At 40.4% G+C, this 20,995-nt stretch overlaps 1 protein-coding gene and 1 non-coding gene across 5 annotated transcripts in view; one reads left to right on the top strand and one right to left on the bottom strand.

Moving 5' to 3' along the window:
* SMURF1 (SMAD specific E3 ubiquitin protein ligase 1) overlaps positions 1 to 20,995 on the top strand; it is a 110,347-nt gene that overhangs the window by 20,288 nt on the left and 69,064 nt on the right. The window lies entirely within an intron of this gene.
* LOC124519432 (U6 spliceosomal RNA) lies at positions 20,781 to 20,887 on the bottom strand. Its single transcript, XR_006964111.1, has one exon. It is a non-coding gene; the product is annotated as a U6 spliceosomal RNA (small nuclear RNA).

The following is a 20,995-nucleotide window of genomic DNA, read 5'->3' as shown; positions in this document are numbered from 1 at the left end:
CTGCGCCACCCAGGCGCCCCGATGATGACACTTTTATGTGTATTTTAAATTTGTTGTTTCCCCCCCCTACTGTGCTGCTGTGCGTGTGGGTTTCCTAGCTGGAGAGGCTGGCATTGGTGGTGAAAGACTTCGATCTAAATTTAGATTCTTTTTGGAGGTTTCATAGAATACTTCCTTAAATTAAGTCACAGACCACAAAAGCAGCTGCTCTGTGGGGCTTCCAGGTTTGGTGTTGTTTTTTCCCCCCGCTCTAGAAATAAAGAAGATGGGGCAGGAAGGGACTGGCTGTCACCCCCAGCTGCTTCAGGGGGTTCTGTCATGGTAGCCAGAATCACTAGCAGCTTCTGTGATGAATTTAAAGGTTAGGAGGCAAGATTTGATGGTAATCCAACAGAAATGGGAAACAGTCACCAGTCCAAGGAAGTATGGCTAAAACCAGCACTTTGTCTGGGTTGTATTGTAGGTAGTGATGGGTAATGATAGGACTTCCTTTTGTATGCTTGTAAATGTACCTGGAGACTTAGAAGCCATGAGTTAATAAGCCAGTACATTTAATTTTTCGGGAGAACAATACAGCTGCAAGATCTTTCAAGCTGAAAGAAAGAGTTGAAAGGGGGTCGTTGATGACAATCATGGGTGTGCTGCACAATCTCCCTCTTTCTCCCAGAGTCCGAGAAAACATGTTTTTACATCCTTTCAACATGGGCCACCTTACTTGTTGGTGCCCACAGGCCCCAGCTGGAGAGCTTGATCTGAAGTGGAAGGAGGGAGGAACCAGGCTTCCCTGCCCGTAGGGAGTCAGGGAGCCTGAGGACGGCTTCCTGGGCAGTATTTGTAGCTGGACCAGCCAAACTCAGGCTGGTCATACTGAGGCTGTCACATACTCAGACAGCCATTCAGTGTCTGTTGTGCAAGCATCACACTATCCATATGCCCTTATATTTGGGATTTGTGTAATTATATTCTAAAACAGTATACCAGTCCCTTACATTGTCAAACACATGTAGAATCTCATTCCCACCCCGCTTTCTGCCCCAGTGTGGGTCAACAATCTTCCCATTAGTGTATTTTCATTATATAACCACCCCTTTATTTAAATATTTCCCCTTTCACAAAGGTCAATTTGTTGTTGTTGCTGTTTTCTGGCAGGGGTTGGGGAGGATCTATACATGGAGCGACATGTAGACTGTACAAGATGGCTTATTTGAAAAAGGAAGTGTTTTCACACCAGCCCCTATCCTTGAAGTTCTTTTCCCCAGAGACAGTCTGGTGGTAACCTTCTTGTTTATCTTTGCAAAGGTGTATTAGATAAAAAATGCTTATATATTTTTCCTCTCCCTGCGCACCCCTTCTTCTTTAGGGGGAACATATACTCAGTTCTATGCCTTGCTTTTTCACCCAGTAATATATCTTGGAAAGCTTCCATATATATCAGTCTGATTGATACATACTGGTGTCATGTATGATTCAGTGGCTTTGGTACATTCCCAACGTATAACCGTCATCACTGTCGAACTCCAGAACATTGTCATCATCCCAAAAAGGAAATCCAATACCCACTGCGCAGTCACTCTCCATCCTCCTCACCCCCCCCCCACCCCCACCCCCCAAGCCTCACCCTGGCAACTACTAATCTGCTTTCTAGCTCAATGAATTTGCTGATTCTGGGCATTTCAGAAAAATGCAGTCCTATACAATATGTGGCCTTTTTTAGTCTGGCTTCTTTCACTTAGCATAATGTTTTCGAGGTTCATTCATGTTGTAGTGTGTGTCACTACTTCATTCCTTTTTATGGCTGAATAATATTCCATTGGATGGATGGACCACATTTTCTATATCCATCAGTTGATGGACACTTGGGTTGTTCCCACTTTTTGGCTGTTATGAATAAAGCTGCTGTGGACATTGATGTGCAAATTTTTGTGTGAACATATGTTTGCAGTGTTCTTGGATGTATACCTCAGAGTGGAAATGCTAGGTCATTTGGAATTCTGTGTTTAAAAAGCAACAGCTAAATTGTTTTCCATAGTGGCTGCATCATTTTACCATCCCACCAGCAGTGTATGAGGGTTCCGGTTTCTCCACGTCTTAGCAAACGCTTATTCATTTTTTCTTTGTTTTTCTTTCATTCTTTCTCTCTCTTTGTCTCTTTCCTTCTCTCTCTCCCTCTCTTTTTCCTTCCTTCCTAAGAGTTAACTATTATAGCCATCCTAATGGGTATAAGGTGTTACTGTGGTTTTGATTTGTATTTCCCTAATGACTAAAGATGTTGAGGGTCTTTTCATGTGCTTATTGGCCATTTGCATATCTTCCTTAGAGAAATGTCTACCAATTGTGTTGTTTGTATTTTTGTTTTGAGTTATAAATGTTTTTTTTAAACATATTCTGGATTCTAGACCCTTATTTGGTATGATTTCCAAATATCTTCTTCCAATCTGTAGGTTGTCTTTACACTTTCCTATAGGGTCCTTTGATGCACAAGATTTTTTAACTTTGATAAAGTCATTTATCTGTTTTTTTAATTTTGTTGTTTGTGCTTTTGGTGTCGTATTTAAGAAACCATTGCCTAATCCAAAGTAATAAAAACTTTACCCCTGTGTTTCTTCCTCAGAGTTTTATAGTTTTCGCGGTTAGATAGAGGTCCTTGATTCATTTTGAATTGATTTTTGTATATGTTGTGAGATAGGGGTCCAAATGTATCCTTTTGCAAGTGGATATCTAGGTGTTCCAGCACCATTTGTTGGAAAGACCATTTGTTGAAAACCCTTATTGATTGGACTTGGCACCTTGTCAAAAATCATTTGACCATAAATGTATTGCTGTATATCCGGACTCTGAATTGTATTCTGTTGATCTAGAATGTCTCTTCTTATGCCAGTTTCATACTATATTGATAACTATTGCTTTGTAGTAAGTTGAAATAGGAAGTGTAAGTCTTCTAATTTTATTCTTTTTCAAGATTGTTTTGACTTCAGGATCCTTTGCAATGCTGTATGAATTTTAGGATGAGCCTATTTCTTTTTATTAATTTTTTTAATGTTTATTTATCCTTGAGACAGAGAGAGACAGAGCATGAACGGGGGAGGGTCAGAGAGAGAGGGAGACACAGAATCCGAAGCAGGCTCCAGGCTCTGAGCTGTCATCACAGAGCCCGACGCGGGGCTCGAACCCACGGACCATGAGATCATGACCTAAGCCGAAGTCGGACGCTTAACCGACTGAGCCACCCAGGTGCCCCGAATCTGTCCATTTCTATACAAAGGCAGGTGGGTCTTGATAGGAATTGCTTTGAGTTTGTAGATTAATTTGGGAATTATTTCCATTTAAACATTATTGAACGTTATAATCCATGAAAAGGGATATCTATTTATTTAGGTCTTTTACAATTTCATGTAACAATGTATTGTAGTTTTCAGCGTCTAAGTCTTGTACTTCTTTGGTTAAATTTATTGCTAAGTATTTTGTTCTTTTCAATAAGGTAAAGTGGCATGTTAGTTTTTTTTTTTTGGATTGTTCGTTGCTAGCGTATAGAAATATAACTGATTTTAGTATGCTGATTTTCTGTTCTGCAGTTTTGTGGAGCTCATTTATTAGCTTTCATAGCTTTTGTGTGGACTCTTTAGGGCTTTCTGTAGATGAGATTATGTCATATGTGAAAAAGATAGTTTTATTGTTTCCTTTCCAATCTGGATGCTTTTTTATCTGGCAAGAGTAGACATTCTAATCTTAGTCCTGTTATTAGGGGAAAACCATTCAGCCTTTCATCACCAAAGATGATGTTAGCTGTGGGTTTTTCATAGCTGCCCTTTTCCAGTTGAGGGAGTTCCCTTCTGTTCTTAGTTTGTTGAGTGTTTTTATTTTTTGTTTATCATGAACAGATATTGGAATTTGTCAAATTCTTTTTCTGCATTAATTCAATGATACTGCAGTTTTAAAAATTCTGTTAATATTATATATTACATTAAATGATTTTTTATTGTTCGGCCACCCTTGCATTTCTTGGATAAAACTCACTTGGTTCTGGTATAGAATCCTTTTAATATGTTATTGTATTCAATTTGCTGGTATTTCACTGAGGATTATTTGCATTTCTATTCACAAGTTTTTGGTCTGTGATGTTTTTGTCTGACTTTGGTATAAGGGTGATAGAGGCTTCACAGGATGAGTTAGGAAGTATTCCCTCTTCTTCTAGTTTTGAAAGAATTTAGGAAGGTTGGTGTTAATTTTTATTTAAAATTTGGGTGGAATTCACCAGTGAACTCATCTGGTCCTGGGACTTTTCCTTTTTGGATGTGTTTTGATTACTGAATCTTTACTTGTTCTAGACTTATTCGGAATTTGCTCTTTTCTAGTCAGTTTTGGTGATTTCTGTGTTTTTAAGATTTTCTGCATTTCATCTAGGTTTTCTAATTTGTTGGCATACAGTGGTTCATAGTGTTCTCTTATCCTTTTCATCTCTCTGAGATCAGCAAGAATGACCAATCTCACTTCCATTTCGTATTTTAGTGATCTGAGTAGTCTTTTCCTTTGGTCAGTCTAGCTAAACATTTGTTGGTTTTGTTGACTTTTTCAAAGAACCAACTTTTCGTTTTGTTGATTTTCTTTTTTAATTTTCTACTTCACTTATCTCTGCTCTGATCTTTATTGTTTCATTCTGCTTCCTCTGGGTTTAGTTTGCCCTTCTTTTTCTAGTTCATTTAGATGGAAGGTTAGATTATTAACTTGAGATCCTCCTCTTTCAATCAATGTAGGCATTTATAGGTATAAATTTCCAGTTCTTTGCACTGCTTTTGTTGCATCTCCTATGTTTCAAAACGTGGTATTTTTATTTTCATTTATCTCAAAGTATTTCCTAATTTACCCTGTAATGTTTATGTGACCCATTAATTTTTTAAAAGTGCATTGTTTAACTTCAACACATTTGTGAATTACGAATTTCCTTCTATTATTGATATCCAGCTTCATTCCACTGTGTTTGGAAGGGATACTTGGAATTATTTCGGTCCTTTAAAGTTTATTAAGACTTTTTTTTGTGGCTTAATGTACAGTTAATCCTGGAGAATGCACTTGAGAAGAATGTGTTTTTTGCTGTTGTTGGATGGGATGTTCTATTTGTCTGTTGGGTCTAGTTGGTTTGTAGTGTTAAGTCTTCTATTTCCTTGTTCTATCCATTATTCTAATTGTTCTACCCATTATTGAAAGTGGGGTGTTGATACTTCCAACTATTAATGTGGAACTTTCTTTTTTTTTCCCTTCAATTCTGTCAGTTTTTCCTTTATATACTTGGGGCTCCATTGTTAGGTGCATATATATTTATAAATATTTATAATTATTTTATCTTCTTCATGAATTGACTCTTATTATTACATAAGGTCTTTATTTGTCCCTTGTTACAGTTTTTGTCTTAAAGTCTATTTTGTCTGATATTAATTAATATAGCCACTCTAGCTGTTGAATTTGGTTACTGTTAGTGTGGAACACCTTTTTCTATACGTTCACTTTTAACCGATTTGTGTATTTGAATCTAAAATGAATCTTTTGTGAACAGCATATAGTTGGATCATGTTTTGTTATCCATTTCATCCATCTCTGCCTTTCAATTGAAGAGTTTAATATACATTTATGTATTTGCTGATAAATAAAAACTTCTACCAATATCCGTGAAGCTTTTACATTTGTGTTACATAGCCAATTATACTAAGGAGACTATAACCAGGTACAGCTTTTAGACTTGGGCTTTATTGTCGGGTCCATAGTGAGGAAAATAAAATGCTAATTATTGTCACTGGCCAAAAAAAAACAAAAAAAAATTACAAAGATGTCTATTATTTTTTTAAAAGCTTTTGTTTTTAAGTAATCTCACACCCAATGTAGGGCTCAAACTCAACCCTGAGATCAAGAGTTGGCAGGCTCCTCTAACTGAGCCAGCCAGGCCGCCCTGCCATTTTGATATCGGTTTTCTGTATGTCTTACGTCCCTTTTTTTGGTTACTCTATTCCTCCATTACTGCCTTATTTATGTTAAATTGCCTGACCATCTTTAACGGACATATAGGGTGTCTATAGTCTTGTACTTTTACACACGATGCTGTAATGCATGTGTGTCAGTTTACCCATCAGCAAGCCTATCTGTGGATAAATTTCTACATTTGGAAATTCAGCTGCTGCTGGAGCGATGTTAACAGAAATAGGGAAACAGGCAAGAAGCCTCTTTTTCTTCCTCATCTCTCACCCTCTCTCTAGAACTTTGCATTGCAGAAGTGAACAGGGAGCCTGCCAGCATGGGATCTGGGAGTCCTAGCCCCAGTATCACAGGATGGAGTATAACAGAGTAGGGAAGAGGAGAGAACATGGGTAAATAGTTGCACATAAGACATCGTCCTATTCCAGGGGTGCTTGGGTGGCTCAGTTGGCTAAGTGGCCAACTCTTAATTTTGGCTCAGGTCATGATCTCTCGGTTCGAGTCCATGTCAGGCTCTGCACTCATAGCAAGGAGCCTGCTTCAGATCCTCTGTCTCCCTCTTTCTGGCTTGTGGCTTTTCTCTCTTTTTCTCAAAAATAAATAAACGTTAAAAAAAATCATCTGATTCCCTTAACATCTTATTTCCAAGGGTGCAGACTGATTTTCAACTTCTTAGAATTAAGTGAAATTAGGTTCTTAATATCAATTAGAAGAAATTAACCTCTCCACAACACAGGTTTGTTAATCTTGTAGATTGAGAATCCCACCCATGGTTCTTAGTAACCCTCTCTCTTGATTTAAGCTGTGTATATTACTTTAGGCTTACAGTTGTGTCTTTAGCGATTAAATTGAAAAAAATGACTCTGGAAAGTGATGTGCATCTAATGGACAATGCTTCTGTGTCCTTTTCAAATCTTGGATGAGCAGGAATGCTATCAGTTTCTGCATTAGTCTATTGGACAACATATTTCAAGACTCAGTCATATCTTGCCTTCCTTTTCCCCCAGGTTCCAATTTGTCTGCCATTATCAAATAGCATGCCTAAGAGAAGGTGATTTATTGCATGTTTTGGCATCTATAGAACAGTAGAAATGTCTCTTGGAAGTGGAAAAAAATTTCATCTGGTGGGCATATTCTAGGGTAACTGTATTTTTTGTTTCTGTCTGGAACAATTCTGTTTTATTTATTTTTTTTTTTAATTTTTTTTTTTCAACGTTTTTATTTATTTTTGGGACAGAGAGAGACAGAGCATGAACGGGGGAGGGGCAGAGAGAGAGGGAGACACAGAATCGGAAACAGGCTCCAGGCTCCGAGCCATCAGCCCAGAGCCCGACGCGGGGCTCGAACTCACGGACCGCGAGATCGTGACCTGGCTGAAGTCGGCCGCTTAACCGACTGCGCCACCCAGGCGCCCCAGGAACAATTCTGTTTTAAACCTGCTGTCCTGGCATAATCAATAATAGTACCCTTTCTTTTTCTAAAACGTGCCCTAGTTTGGTTGATACGGTCACTGGATTTGAAACTTACCCATCTGACTGAAGTTTAAGCCATCTTATCTGGTATAGTTCTCTTCTAGGAAATTTGAAAACTTAACCTCTGAGATGTTAGCTGTGTCGTTCATTGGTCACCATGTGGGGATGTCATACAGAGAGAGAGTAAAGTCTGGGGTTGAGGTTAACAAGAGGGGCCTGTGACTGCATATGTAGTTGCATAGACATAACATATAAGGATCTTTATTTAACATATGTGCTTTCACAGGATGTGCACACATACCTCCAGGCACGTGCACATCTCTAAAAAGAGGGAGAGAGAAAATCCCAATCAGGCTCAGAGCCCGACGTGGGGCTAGAACTCACGAACCATGAGATCATGAACCTGAACCGAGATCAAGAGGTCATGAACCTGAACTGAGATCAAGATTAACCCACTGACCCACCCAGGAACCCTCCCCCTTTTTAATGTTCATTTATTTATTTATTGAGTTGGGGAGGAGGGACAGAAAAAGAGGGAGACAGAGAATCCCAAGTAGGCTCCGTGCTGTCAGTGCAGAGCCCGATACGGGGCTCGAATTCACCAACTGTGAGTTCATGACCTGAGCCGAAATCAGGAGGTGGATGCTTAACCAACAGAGCCACCCAAGCATCCTGGTGTTGTTATTCTTTATTAAAAGAATGCTTCTTTTCAAGATGAGAGATCCTATTAATCTTTTAAAGATTGAAAGTCCTTGTTGGGATGAGCGCTGGGTGTTGTATGTAAGCCAATTTGACAATAAGTTATATTAAAAAACAAATTGAAAGTCTTGAGTGCAAGGGTGTAACAGGGAATGCCTGGTATGGACCAGCTGTTGAGACTCCACACAGCAACAATGGCCGAGTGTTCTTTAGGTTGTGAGCAGGGTTTGACTTCCACTGTGGTTTGAGTAGCTCTGTTGTTAGTGCCTTTCACACATTTTCATGGGATTTTCTTAAAACTTTTTAAGTGAGTTTAGACATGTCTATTATGAATCCTTTTTTTTTTTTTTAAGAACAATTTTGAAAGTGTTCTCAGATAGGCAAATTAGAGTGACAACCTCAGTTTTCCTCCTTTTCACTCTTTCGGGATATTTGTCACATATTTTCTGGGCCAGGTGTAGATAAGTGCAAATAAATTTGCTGTTGAGGTGGACAATCATGTGTCTCACTACCCCGGTGTTGTTACTAATACTCAAAAGAACAAGTGCGATTTCATTAAGGGTAACCTCTTTTCTCTGGGAATACCATTTGGTGCCACTTTGGAATTGGCTTTGGAAAGGCTGGGACCAGCTTAATATTGCTTGCTTCCTATAACTGTATGCTATTTGGCACAGGCAGTCTCGCAAATCGAACAGAAAGATCATCTCCGGTGGAAACTGTTGGAGGTCATGTGTATGCAACTTTCTCTGAGTTTGAAGATAGTTGTTTTCCTGTTTTTAGTTGTCTTATACGCAAGGGATTTCCAGGAACTCCTAATGAGTGTGAGTCAGAAGGAATCAACCAAGTCCAATCAGAAAGACCTCAAGGTGGGTTTTATTTTGGGGGTGAGAGGTGATGGGTGCCTGGCTGGCTCAGTCAGTAGAGCAGTAAACTTATAAGTTTATTGCAACTCTTGATCTTGGGGTTGTAAGTTTGAGCCCCACTTTGGGTGTAGAGTTTGCTTAAGAGGAAAATCTTTACAAAAAATAATAAAAGCGAGGCTTTAGTTTTCTGAAAAGAATGCATTCTTTCAGATGCTCCTTCTGGCGAGGGTTCCTCATGGTGGCAGAGGACTTCATGTGTCAGGTGGTAAGGGTGGATTTCATTTCTACCCCTTCCTACAGATGGCACAGGAGGGCTCCTTCTGTGTTTGATCCACAGGTGGTGTGGGCAGGGAGTTGTCTTTGTTGATGCAGGAATCTTCTTTTCCCCAAAACTTGTCATAGAATCAACGGTAATAGTACGTTAGTTCCATTTGGTTAATAATTACAATTATTTGGATTTCTTCCTGCCATTTTCCACATTTACTTTTCCAATATGGGAAAAACTCAAAGGGGATATTTCATCTTCACTGTAGGAATGAGCAGTAATTCAGAAAATGCAAAGAGCTTCTTAGCTTTGATTTAATCCATAAATGACTTGAGGAAAACCAAAGAAGGAAGATAAGAGATACAGAAGGCAATGGGATTCTATTTTGAGAAAGAGAGCATGAGCTGGGTAGGGGCAGAGAGAGAGTGGGACAGAGTGAAAGAGGGAGAGAGAGAGGCCCAAGCAGTCCATGCTGTCAGCGCAGAGCCCAATGTGGGGCTCGATCCCATGACCTGAGCCACAATCAAGAGTCAGATGCTCAACCGACTGAGCCACCCTGGCACCCCGGCAATGGGTTTCTTAAAGTGAGAGCAGACCACCTGTCTGGTTTGCCTGCAGTTATAACCCTCACTGCTTACTATGGTGGTGGCCAGAGTTTCGACTTTTTCTTTGTGGTTCATATGACCTTGTGTTCCCAGTATTTACCAAATGTTTTAAATAGTTTTCCAGAAAATTTCCTTGTTCGTTTCCCACAGTGTGCACATTCAGACCATAAAAGGACCTATTGAGATACATGTTAAAATTCCACAAATGATAGTGTCTCTTAATGATAGGTGTTGAGATTTCTATTTACAGGGATTTAGAGTAGCTTAATGATAAGCTAAATTTTTCTAGTTCTTTGATATTTTCCTTTTTGCTTCTTTGGGATCGTCTCTCTCGATAGATTTCCACAGCCTGCTTCCCTTAAGCTCAGTCATCATTAATGGAGCAACTACTTCTTGCGATAACTTTTTTCTGTACGGTGGAGGGTACCAAGTAAAAGAAGAGAATTTATCAGATGTAGTCTCTGCTTTCTAGAACCTTACATTGGGAAGGGATGGATGGGGAGAAAAAACTAGCAGATTGTAATGCATGCTCTACTGGAGGTAAACAGAATCACAGGACTATGGGGGCAGGCGGATTCATTCCATCTGGATAGGCTTGAGGGAGGTGTGTGGGGATTGTGGCATTTGAGATTGCCATTTCGTTCCTGGATGGGAATAGGCAGGTGGGTGTTGGGTTCGGAGGGTGTTTTAAATAATGGAAACCGCTTGAGGGAAGGCTTAGAAACGGAACAGCACTTGGCATTTGTTCGGGGAGGAAGGGGAATGATAGGTTGTTTTGTTTATTTTTATTTTTTTAATGTTTTTTAATTTATTTTTGAGAGAGAGGGAGACAGAATGCGATTGGGGGAGGGGCGGAGAGAGAGGGAGACACAGAATCTGAAGCAGGCTTCAGGCTCCGAGCTGTCAGCACAGAGCCTGATGCAGGGCTTGAACCCACGAACCGTGAGATCATGACCTGAGCTGAAGTCGGACGCTTAACCGACTGAGCCACCCAGACGCCCCATAGATTGTTTTAGGTACTGGGATCATACATAGTCTTAGCAGGAGAAGCCACGGTAGAAGATGAAGTACTTACTGGAGTTCATCTATGTGGGAAATCTCCCTTTGCCATTTACATCGAACTCTGACACATAATAATGAAGATGTAATATGTGATCATAATTTAAAAATCTGTCGTTATGAGACAAAAATCAAGAAGCAGTATATATGGTGGTTGAAAACATAGGTTTTGAAGCTGGATTGCCTGGGTTCAAATCCTGAATAGCTGTGTGACCTCGGGCAAGTTACTCAGTCTCTCTGATGCCTCACTTTCCTTGTGTATAACATGGGGATAACAATAGTGCTTACAAATTTATTGCCACGATTAAATGTCTAGCAGGTAAGCTATTTACAACAGTATGTAAATATTACTAGTTATTAGTAGTAATAGTAGTATTTGCAATTTGATTTTTTTTTTCCTCTGAGAAAGATTGGATTGGTCTTTTTATAGATTATATACTCTGTGTAATTAATTGTAGCATCCCAGGCCTATAAGTGCATGAAGACTCTCAGAGCAGAATTTTCACTGGGATAAAAATGTCTATCTTTCAGAGAACTTCGGTGCTTTGCACTAGAGCTGTCTGGTTTTACCTACTCCTTCCTGGGACACAGCTGACTTGGAGAGGTTGGTTGGTGGCATCATTATTTGTGTGTGTGTAATGGAGTATTATGGGAGAGAATGTTATCGTGTGTATCAGGAAAGTGCTTTGGTGACAAGTAACAGAAACGGACTTTGGCTAATTTAAGCATAAGAGAATTTATTGCAAGACTGTTGGGGACTCACGAATGGCCAGGAGGCTGGGCACCAAAGGTGAGAAGCCTAAGGTGGCTCAGGTGGCCGGGAGGCACAAAGGCCATCTCCTAGGCTAATGGCCTGGTCTGTGTATGCATAGGGTCTCTGTCCCTGAGATTTAGGACGTCTACCTCCCAGCCGTTCCTGGTCTCGTGTAAAGGCCTGTTGGAATAGCAGACATACTGGGAATGGTTAAATGCCTGGCTCTGAGGGTCAGAGTACACTGTGGAACAACTGTGTAATGGAATGCTTTGTGGCCCTTAAACATAAAGGGTATTTAATGACATGGAAACTGGTTCACGCTTTTTTTTATTAAGCGAAAAAGCAGGTAGCAAAACTGTATGTGTGGGATCGTTATATTTAAAAACTTGATGAAGGAGCTTCTGTTATTCCTACTTGACAGACAGGCACAGAACTGTTGCCTAGTTGGCCCATGGTCACTCAGCCAGTGAGTAGAAGAGGTCGGACTTGAATCTGTAAGTCCGGCCCACAGCTGGGCCCTTGGGCACTTCATCGCTCGCTCTCCGACCTACACGGAAAGGCTCCACGTGACAACAGGAATGGAAGTTAGAGCCAGGTGGTGAGATTATGGTGCGCTTTTATTGTTTACTCTGATTTCTGATGAGCATCCGTCACTTCTATAGTGACCCAAATGATTAAGTTATTGTAAAAATGGAAAGTTTTGCAGTACTTTTCTTCCAGCTGAAAAGTTGCGTCCAGGTGTATCCACTGCAAATTGCTTTTTATATGCAACAAGAGACCCCGATTATCACCTCCATCAATACGTGGGTTTCCCTGAACTTGTATATGTCCTGCAGTGATCATTGACCATTGATTGGACAGGTGATTAGCATCATCAAAACCAGAAAAATGTTCCTGGGCTTTTAAACTCTGTGGCTCCTGCAATTTCAGGATTACATCAAAGCATTGATAAAATAGTTTGTGTTTTAAATGGGAGATTCAAATCTGTGAAGCTTTTTAAGATTTGTGTTTGTCACGTCTTGGCACGAGTTTCTCGTTTGTAGTCTAGTTATGAAAAGACTCTGGTTTCCATATGTATTTTTAAAATACTCTGAGTCATGGCTCCAAATGAGTAATAGACATTATATCTGTGTTAGATTTCTGCTGTGTCATACCTCCATGTGAAGCCAGTGCCTTCTTTGAGTGCTTGCAACAGCCAACACGGAATTTGGCCAAATGGTATTCATTTCACATAGTCTTCCTGGTGCTTTTTTATTTTCAGAAATTACTGTTTGGGAATGCAAATGTATGTTTGATTTCACAGGTTGCTTAGGGAAAGGGCCCATGTGTGTGTGCACGCGGGCCCATATGTACATGGCGCTGTGAGTGGCGTGTGCACACTGATTGCGAGACGCGCCGTTACAGGTGCCCCTCGATGAGCAAAATGCTGAGAGTCAAACAGTGACGTGGCTTTCTTATGATCTGACATTTTTATTTTACAGTCTTGAACAGGTAGCTCATTGAAATATAGATTTTTATCGTGTAGTGTTCTTGTGCGTTATAATTAAAAAGAAAAAGCAGGAGAGATGAAAGAATTCCTAAGGTATCTTCATATTCAGTGTCCATCTCTCCTCAACCGTTTGGCACAGAATCACCGATATTTGTATATTTGCACGTGCTGTGCCATAGTGTTGACACTGACACTTTTTCAGAAGGATGGGCTATTCTTAGCTCCCCTTTATTGAGATACAACTCACATTTCATACAGTTTACCCATCCAGTGGGTTTTGGTGTGTTACATTAGTAATTTTTACAAATTGTGGTAAAAATATCAAACAGTTTACCATTTTAACCATTTTTAAGTATACAATTCAGTGGCATTAACTACATTCATAATGTCACCACTGTGTATTTACAAACTTTTTTTTTTTTAATCATCCCAAACAGAAGCTCTGTGACCATGAAGTCATAACTGCTCATCTCCACTTTTCTCAGCTTCGTGGTAACCTCTCATTTACTTCCTCAATGCATTTGCCTGGTGTAGATATTTCGTAAAAGTGGGATCATACAGGGGCACCTGCGCGGCTCAGTCGGTTAAGCGTCTGTCTCTTGGTTTCGGCTCAGGTCGTGATTTCGTAGTTCTTGGGATCGAGCCCCACATTGGGCTCCGTGCTGACGGTGCAGATCCTGCCTGCAATTCTCTCTCCCTCTCTCTCTGTCCCTTCCCTGCTCGTGCATATGTGCACTCATGCGCTCTCAAAATAAATGGACTTAAAAAAATAGTGGAATCATATAGTATTTTGTCTTTTTGTGTCTGGCTTCTTTCAACTTAGCATAATGTTCAAGGTTCATTCATGTCTGTGTGTCAGAGTTTCCTTCCATGGTATGACTGAATACCACTTCATTGCACGGGTATGCTGTAATTCGTTAATCCGTTAATCAGTTGATAGATACCTGGGCTCTTTCCACCTTCTGGCTATTGTGAATAACGCTCCAGTGAACATGGGTGTACAAGTATGTATTTGAGCCCCCGCTAACAATTCCTTTGGGTATATACCCAGGAGTGTAATTGCTGGGTCATATGATAGTTCTGTGTTTACCTTGTTGTCTAAGTTTTACTACTGGTGCTTTTTTTTTTTTTAATGTTTTAATTTTTTAAAATATTTATTTAGCACATGTATGAGCGAGGGAGGGGCAGAGAGAGAGGGAGAGAGAGAACCCCAAGCCGGCTCCACACCCAGCAAGGAGCCCATCACTGGGCTTGATTCCACGAACCAGGAGATCATGACCTGAGCTGAAATCAAGAGTGGGATGCTTGGGGCCCCTGGGAGGCTCAGTCAGTTAAGCGTCTGACTTCGGCTCAGGTCATGATCTCACAGTTTGTGGGTTCGAGCCCTGCATCGGGCTCTGTGCTGACAGTTCAGAGCCTGGAGCCTGCTTTGGATTCTGTGTCTCCCTTGCTCTCTGCTCCTCCCCCACTCACATCCTGTCACTCTTTTCTTCAAAAATAGATAAACATTTTAAAAAATTAAAAAAAAAAAGAGTGGGACGTTCAACCCACTGAGCCACTCAGGCGCCCCTAGTGCTGGTACTTTTGATCGCCACACGCATCCAGGCAATGACAACTGTATCCCAACTGTCACTGGCTGATTGTAAGATGCATCTTGATTTCAGAGATGTTAATATGTAGGCCTTAGAATTGATGAAATATTTATATGTTGATATTCCATAAAGCTGGATACTTTTAAGGAAGTGGTGGGTCAACATGCCTATACTAGAAGATTCTCATCTGAGGATATTCTTAAAAATCGTTTGTAAAAAATACAAGTTCTCCACTATAAAGGAATATAGCTGGTTTGTATGATATTTGGGGCAAAACCCAGAAAAACATGAAGGGAAAAAATAACTTGCCCATTCTTTCTTTCTCTCAGAAATACTGCTATTAATCTTTTACTCTGATTTTGTTTCTCAGTTACTTTTCTAGGCGTACGTGTTTTAGTTTATATTCTTTATCTTTAGGATCCCTGACAAAAGTAATATATATTCAATTTTATAGAATATTTTTATTTTTTTAATGTTTATTTTAAAGAGAGAGAGACAGAGCATGAGCAGGGAAGGGGCAGAGAGAGAGGGAGACACAGAATCCGAAACACGCTCCAGGCTCTGAGCTGTCAGCACGGAGCCCGACACAGGGCTCAAACTCATGAACTATGAGATCATGTCCCGAGTTGAAGTCGGATGCTTAACCAACTGAGCCACCCAGGCACCCCAGGGTATATTCAATTTTAAAGTTACAGTATTACTTGGTATAGAAAGTGAAAGTTACTTGCTGTTCCCCTACCCCCTGCTCCCGCCCCATTAACCCATAAGATAATTTGGTATAGGAGTTTGAAATGTGAGCCTACAGGGGCGCCCAGGGTGGCTCAGTCCGTTAAGCATACGACTTCAGTTCAAGTCATGATCTCACGGTTTGTGGGTTCAAGCCCTGCATCAGGCTCTGTGCTGACAGCTCAGAGCTGGAGAATGCTTCCGGTTCTGTGTCTCCCTCTCTCTCTGCCCCTCCCCTGCTTGTGTTCTGTCTCTCTGTCTCTCAGCAATAAATAAATGTTAAAAAAAATTTTTTTTAATTAAAAAAAAATGAGCCTACAGATTTTGTTCTGTGCCTGTATCAACATTTCTTACTATCATTGTTATTATATTCTATTGTCATGGGATCGAATGAACACTGTTTTCGAATGTTTTTCAGATTAGAAACAGATCTACTGTGTGTATAAGGAGATCGAACAATGTCATTTTCTTTCATCCTTAATTAAATTTTTTGGTCTTAAAAATTGAATACCTGCATTTGGTAATAAATAAAATGGTAAAGTAGTACCGAAGAGATTAGGTTGAAAAATTGACAATACCTTTTCCTTCCTTTGTCCACGCCCCTGAGTTTCCATCTTTAGTTCCTTTGGTAACTCCAGATAATACAAATACACTTCTCAGTGTTTGCTTAATTTTGCAGAATGCTGTGACTCTGCTGTGAGAACTTCCAGGTTTGTGTAGATTCTGCTAGAAGATAGCTGCCATCTGTAGTTTCAATTTTTCCATCACTGCCCCCTGCCCACTTTTGTTTGTAAGTATCGCACCTGCACATCAGACCAGCACATAGGCTCTGCTCTCAGTGAATTTCTACCAGACCGTTTACTCCCTAGTCCTTGTTTTCTTTAATCACTGAATCCAGAAATTTATCCCCACCCCACCCCCCACCACCGCCATATACAGCATGCCTTTGTTATAATATTGATTTGGCTACAGGAGATAAATTCTCTTTCAGAACTCCTAAGAGACAAATGTATGGGATGTTAGTACTATGTACAAATAACAGAAAAATATTATTTATTTTTATTTTTATTATTTTTTTTAACATTTATTCATTCTTTTGAGAGACAGAGAGAGACAGTATGAGTGGGGGAAGGCCAGAGAGAGAGGGAGACACAGAATCCGAAGCAGGCTCCAGGCCCTGAGCTGTCAGCACAGAGCCTGACATGGGGCTCGAACCCACCAACTGTGAGATCGTGACCTGAGCTGAAGTCGGACGCTGAACAGACTGAGTCACCAAGGTGCCCCTAAAGAACAGAAAAATATTGAGATGACTCCATTAAAATGTTAGTGACATTTTAGAATAGGATATAAAAATTTCAAGTTTCTGTTTATAGAAAATCATATTTTGCCTGTATTTTGTGCAGAGTATAGATTTAAATGGGATCAAAATTCATAATCCTAGTGTGCTCCTATAAAAGGAGCCAACTTATGGTTCCTTATCTTTTTTATTTCAAATCCACACCATAATATATGTATTTTTATTTCCCCACCCTCTCCAGTATCATACTAAAATAGTCTTTTAAGCTTGTCTAGACATGGGAATGCAAACTAAGAAAAACGAAGTTACTGTATATTTTTGTATATATTATTTTCCTCCTTTGATGTAAAATTAAAATGTTTGGATCTTCAGATGTGGAGTTCACACTTCTAATGCAAAAATTGCACGTCATACAATAAATATATCTATTGCGTTTCAGCTTGAAATTTAATTGTGCATGTCTCCTGTAGTGTATTTAAAATTTTTTTAAATATTAAATATTATTTATTTTTGAGAGAGAGACAGAGTGTGAGTGGGGGAGGGGCAGATAGAGAGGGAGACACAGAATCTGAAGCAGGATCCAGGCTCTGAGCTGTCAGCACAGAGCCTGATGCGGGGCTTGAACTCACAAACCTCGAGATCATGACCTGAGCCAAAGTCAGATGCCCAGCCCACTGAGCCACCCAGGCGCCCCTCCTGTAGTGTATTTATTTGCCTGTTTAAACCTCTACACAAGTATGAGCCAGGAACATAGTATCCCACTATTTAAGTTAGTGGAAATGGCATGTTAACATTGCTGGAACATTCTTACCATGACTGCCCCTTCCCCCGCCCCCAATTTCTTTAGGACGTAATAGTAGCATTGCTCGTCAAGAATCAGGTTCTTTGGTAACTTTTCAGAAGATTGAACTGAGTTCTAACATGAAAATAAATGGCAGAAAAATTAGAGTGCAGTTAAAATTTGGTTACCTCTTCATCTAATTGCTTAAAAAAAATTTTTTTTTAATGTTTAATTTTGAGAGAGAGAGACAGAGTGTGAGCCGGGGAGAGGCAGAGAGGGAGGGAGACACAGAATCTGAAGCAGGCTCCAAGCTCTGAGCTGTCAGCACAGAGCTGAACTCAGGGCTCAAACTCACAAACCGTGAGATCATGACCCAAGCTGAAGTTGGACGCTTAACCAACTGAGCCACCCAGGTGCCCCATAATTATTTTTTTAGTCTCACAATCACTTTACTGGGGTGCCTGGGTGGCTCAGTTCATTAAGCATCCGACTTCAGCTCGGGTCATGATCTCATGATTTTTTTTTTTTTTTTTCAACGTTTATTTATTTTTGGGACAGAGAGAGACAGAGCATGAATGGGGGAGGGGCAGAGAGAGAGGGAGACACAGAATCGGAAACAGGCTCCAGGCTCCGAGCCATCAGCCCGGAGCCTGACGCGGGGCTCGAACTCACGGACCGCGAGATCGTGACCTGGCTGAAGTCGGACGCTTAACCGACTGCGCCACCCAGGCGCCCCTTGATCTCATGATTTGTGAGTTCAAGCCCCGCATCTGGCTCTGTGTTGGCAGTGTGGAGCCAGCTTGGGATTCTCTCTCTCTCTCTCTCTCTCTCTCTCTCTCTGCCTCTCCTCTGCTTGAACTTTGTGCTCTCAAAATAAATAAATAAACTTAAAATCACTTTACTAAGTAAAGATTTCTTTGGCCTGCCAGATTTATCTCTAGCCATAGTTTCTTGGATTTGGATTTGAAATTTGATGAGTATCATCTTGTGTCTGTCTTTGATTCTGAATATTCTTGTTGCTTCACAGAGTCTATCTACATTTCCTCTCTCCTTCAGTCCACATCGTGCAGTCTTCCTTGTCTAATCTTTGAGTTTGGTCTGTTTGATCATTGATAGAATGTGTCCCGTATTAACTTATAAACTATTAGTGGGAGCTAATAATTGTCTTCTAATAAAGATCTAAAACTTATTCAGATAAATGTGCTTCTTTTCATGCATTCCTCAAGAAGGCTGGAGATATATATATATATATATATATATATATATATATACACATATATATATATATTTCTATAATGTTTGGCTCAGAATTTGGAACTGTATTTTTATTTATTTAGTTTTATTTAATTTTTCTTTTTTATTTTCTCTCTCCAAGAGAGCGTGAGCAGAGGAGGGGCAGAGAGAGAGGGAGAATCCCAACCAGGCTCTACGCTGTCAGCACAAAGCCCCACTTGGGGCTCAAACTCATGATCCGTGAGATCATGACCTGAGCCAAAATCAAGAGTCCGAGGCTTAACTGACTGAACCACCCAGGTGCCCTGTCACTGCATTTTTAAATTGAGGTGCTGGTTGCTCTCTTTCTTACTAGATGAAGTGCAACATCTTTCCGGCACCAAATTCACAGATTTCCTGCTATCTGGCTTGTTAACCTCGGTGTATTTTAAGTGAACGTTTGAGTACGTTAACCTTAAAAATAAAACAATTGTTTTACCAGCAAAAATAGGTTTATTTGGTAATAACAGAGAATTGCATTTCAGGACAGACAAGCTACAATAAAGCCATAGGCCAGTCCAACAAAGGACAAGAAGGTTATTTTATGGAGAAGAAGGAGGAAGTTGAGAGGAAGTCCAGTGGAGAAAGGCAGGAGTTCAGGGTGACGATTTCTCATGGGCCGAGTTGCTGGGATGGTCCATTTCTTGTAGGAGATGCAATGCACATTTCAGTATCGGGGCCTGGAATCCACAATTCTTTCCTGTCAAGGATTCTTCTGTTAACGGTCTGTAATTGACATTGAGTGGTGTCCCTCTAGCCTCCTCTTCTGGCATCCTGAATCCACTTTCGTGGGACTTCCCTTCATTAATTTTCACAAGTATTTATAAACTTAGTTGTTAATAATGACCCAGGACTGATTGTTAAAAATACAAGGCACAGACTCGTTTAGTTTCAAGCATCGTTTGTTTCAGTCCCTCGGAAACCATTCTGGTTCAGTTGTTACAGCCCACGTTTTCACCATGTACTTTTCCCCCTTTGGTGTTAGTTAACCCACATGCCTGAATAGCTCTGGACTTCGTAAAAACAGACTGTTCACGCCGAAGAGATTAACCCGACAATTTTAAGATAGATCTTAATTGCATATGTTTAGAAAGAGAGTAACATGCTGGTGGTATTTAAGGTTAAAAATCTTCAGAGAGTCCTATCTCTATGCTGTCCATCCCACCTTTGTGATGATTTTCTGGTTTAGTATTTTTCTAAATAATTTTTAAGCTTATTGGTAATAGAACAAAAAATAAGCCATTGATGCAGATGCCGATCTAGTTGATAAACCACAGGTGGGTACTGTCTTCAAAATATATACATGTGTAACAGCTTTATTGAGATATAATTCATGTGCCTTTAAAAGTATACAATTCAGGGGCTTTTATTATATTCACAGTGGTGTGTAACCATCACCATGTCTTGTTTTAGACCAATTTTTGGAAGTTTTTTTTTCTTTTCTTTCCTTTCCTTTCCTTTTCTTTTCTTTCTCTTTACAGACGGAAGGAGAGAGTTTGCAAGTAGGGGAGAGGGCAGTGGGAGAGAAAGAATCTTAAGCAGTCTCCTTGTTCAACACGATCCTGATTGTGGGCCCGTTCCCATGATACTGGGGTCATGACCTGGGCCATAATCAAGAGTTAGACACTCAACCGACTGAGCCACCCAGGGCCCCCCAACCTTTAAGTTTTAATTTTAATCACCTGGTGCTCACTCCTTAATGCCGATCCCCTATTTCACTCGTCCCCACCCGCCTCTCCTCTGGTAGCCATCAGTACTCAATAAATAGTTAAGGGTCTTTCTTGGTTTGTCTCTCTCTTTTCTCCCCCCTTTGCTTGTTTGTTTTGTTTCTTAAATTCCACGTATGAGTGAAATCCTATGGTATTTGTCTCTCTCTGACTGACTTATTTCACTTACTTAGCATTATACTCTCTAGTTCCATCCATGTCATTGCAAATGGCAAGAAAACAATGTAGAAACCTTCACAGGTGTGTGTGTCATCCTTGTGCAGGGGCCATGCTAATCTTCTGTGTATCATTCCAGTTTTAGTATATGTGCTGCGGAAGTGAGCACGAGCATTTTCATGGCCTAAAAAGAACTCTGTACCCACCGGCAGTCACTCCCCATATCCCCTCTCCCCAGCCCCTGTAATCACTAATCCGCTTTCTGTCTGTACGGGCA

This window comes from Lynx rufus, unplaced genomic scaffold (genome assembly GCF_022079265.1).
Source record: "Lynx rufus isolate CCGP_SWC_20201006 ecotype Redwood Valley unplaced genomic scaffold, mLynRuf1.p SCAF_27, whole genome shotgun sequence".
In the NCBI taxonomy this organism is placed as follows: Eukaryota; Metazoa; Chordata; class Mammalia; order Carnivora; family Felidae; genus Lynx; species Lynx rufus.
The sequence above is the reverse complement of the archived record's forward strand: the minus strand, read 5'-3'. Positions and strand labels throughout refer to the sequence as shown.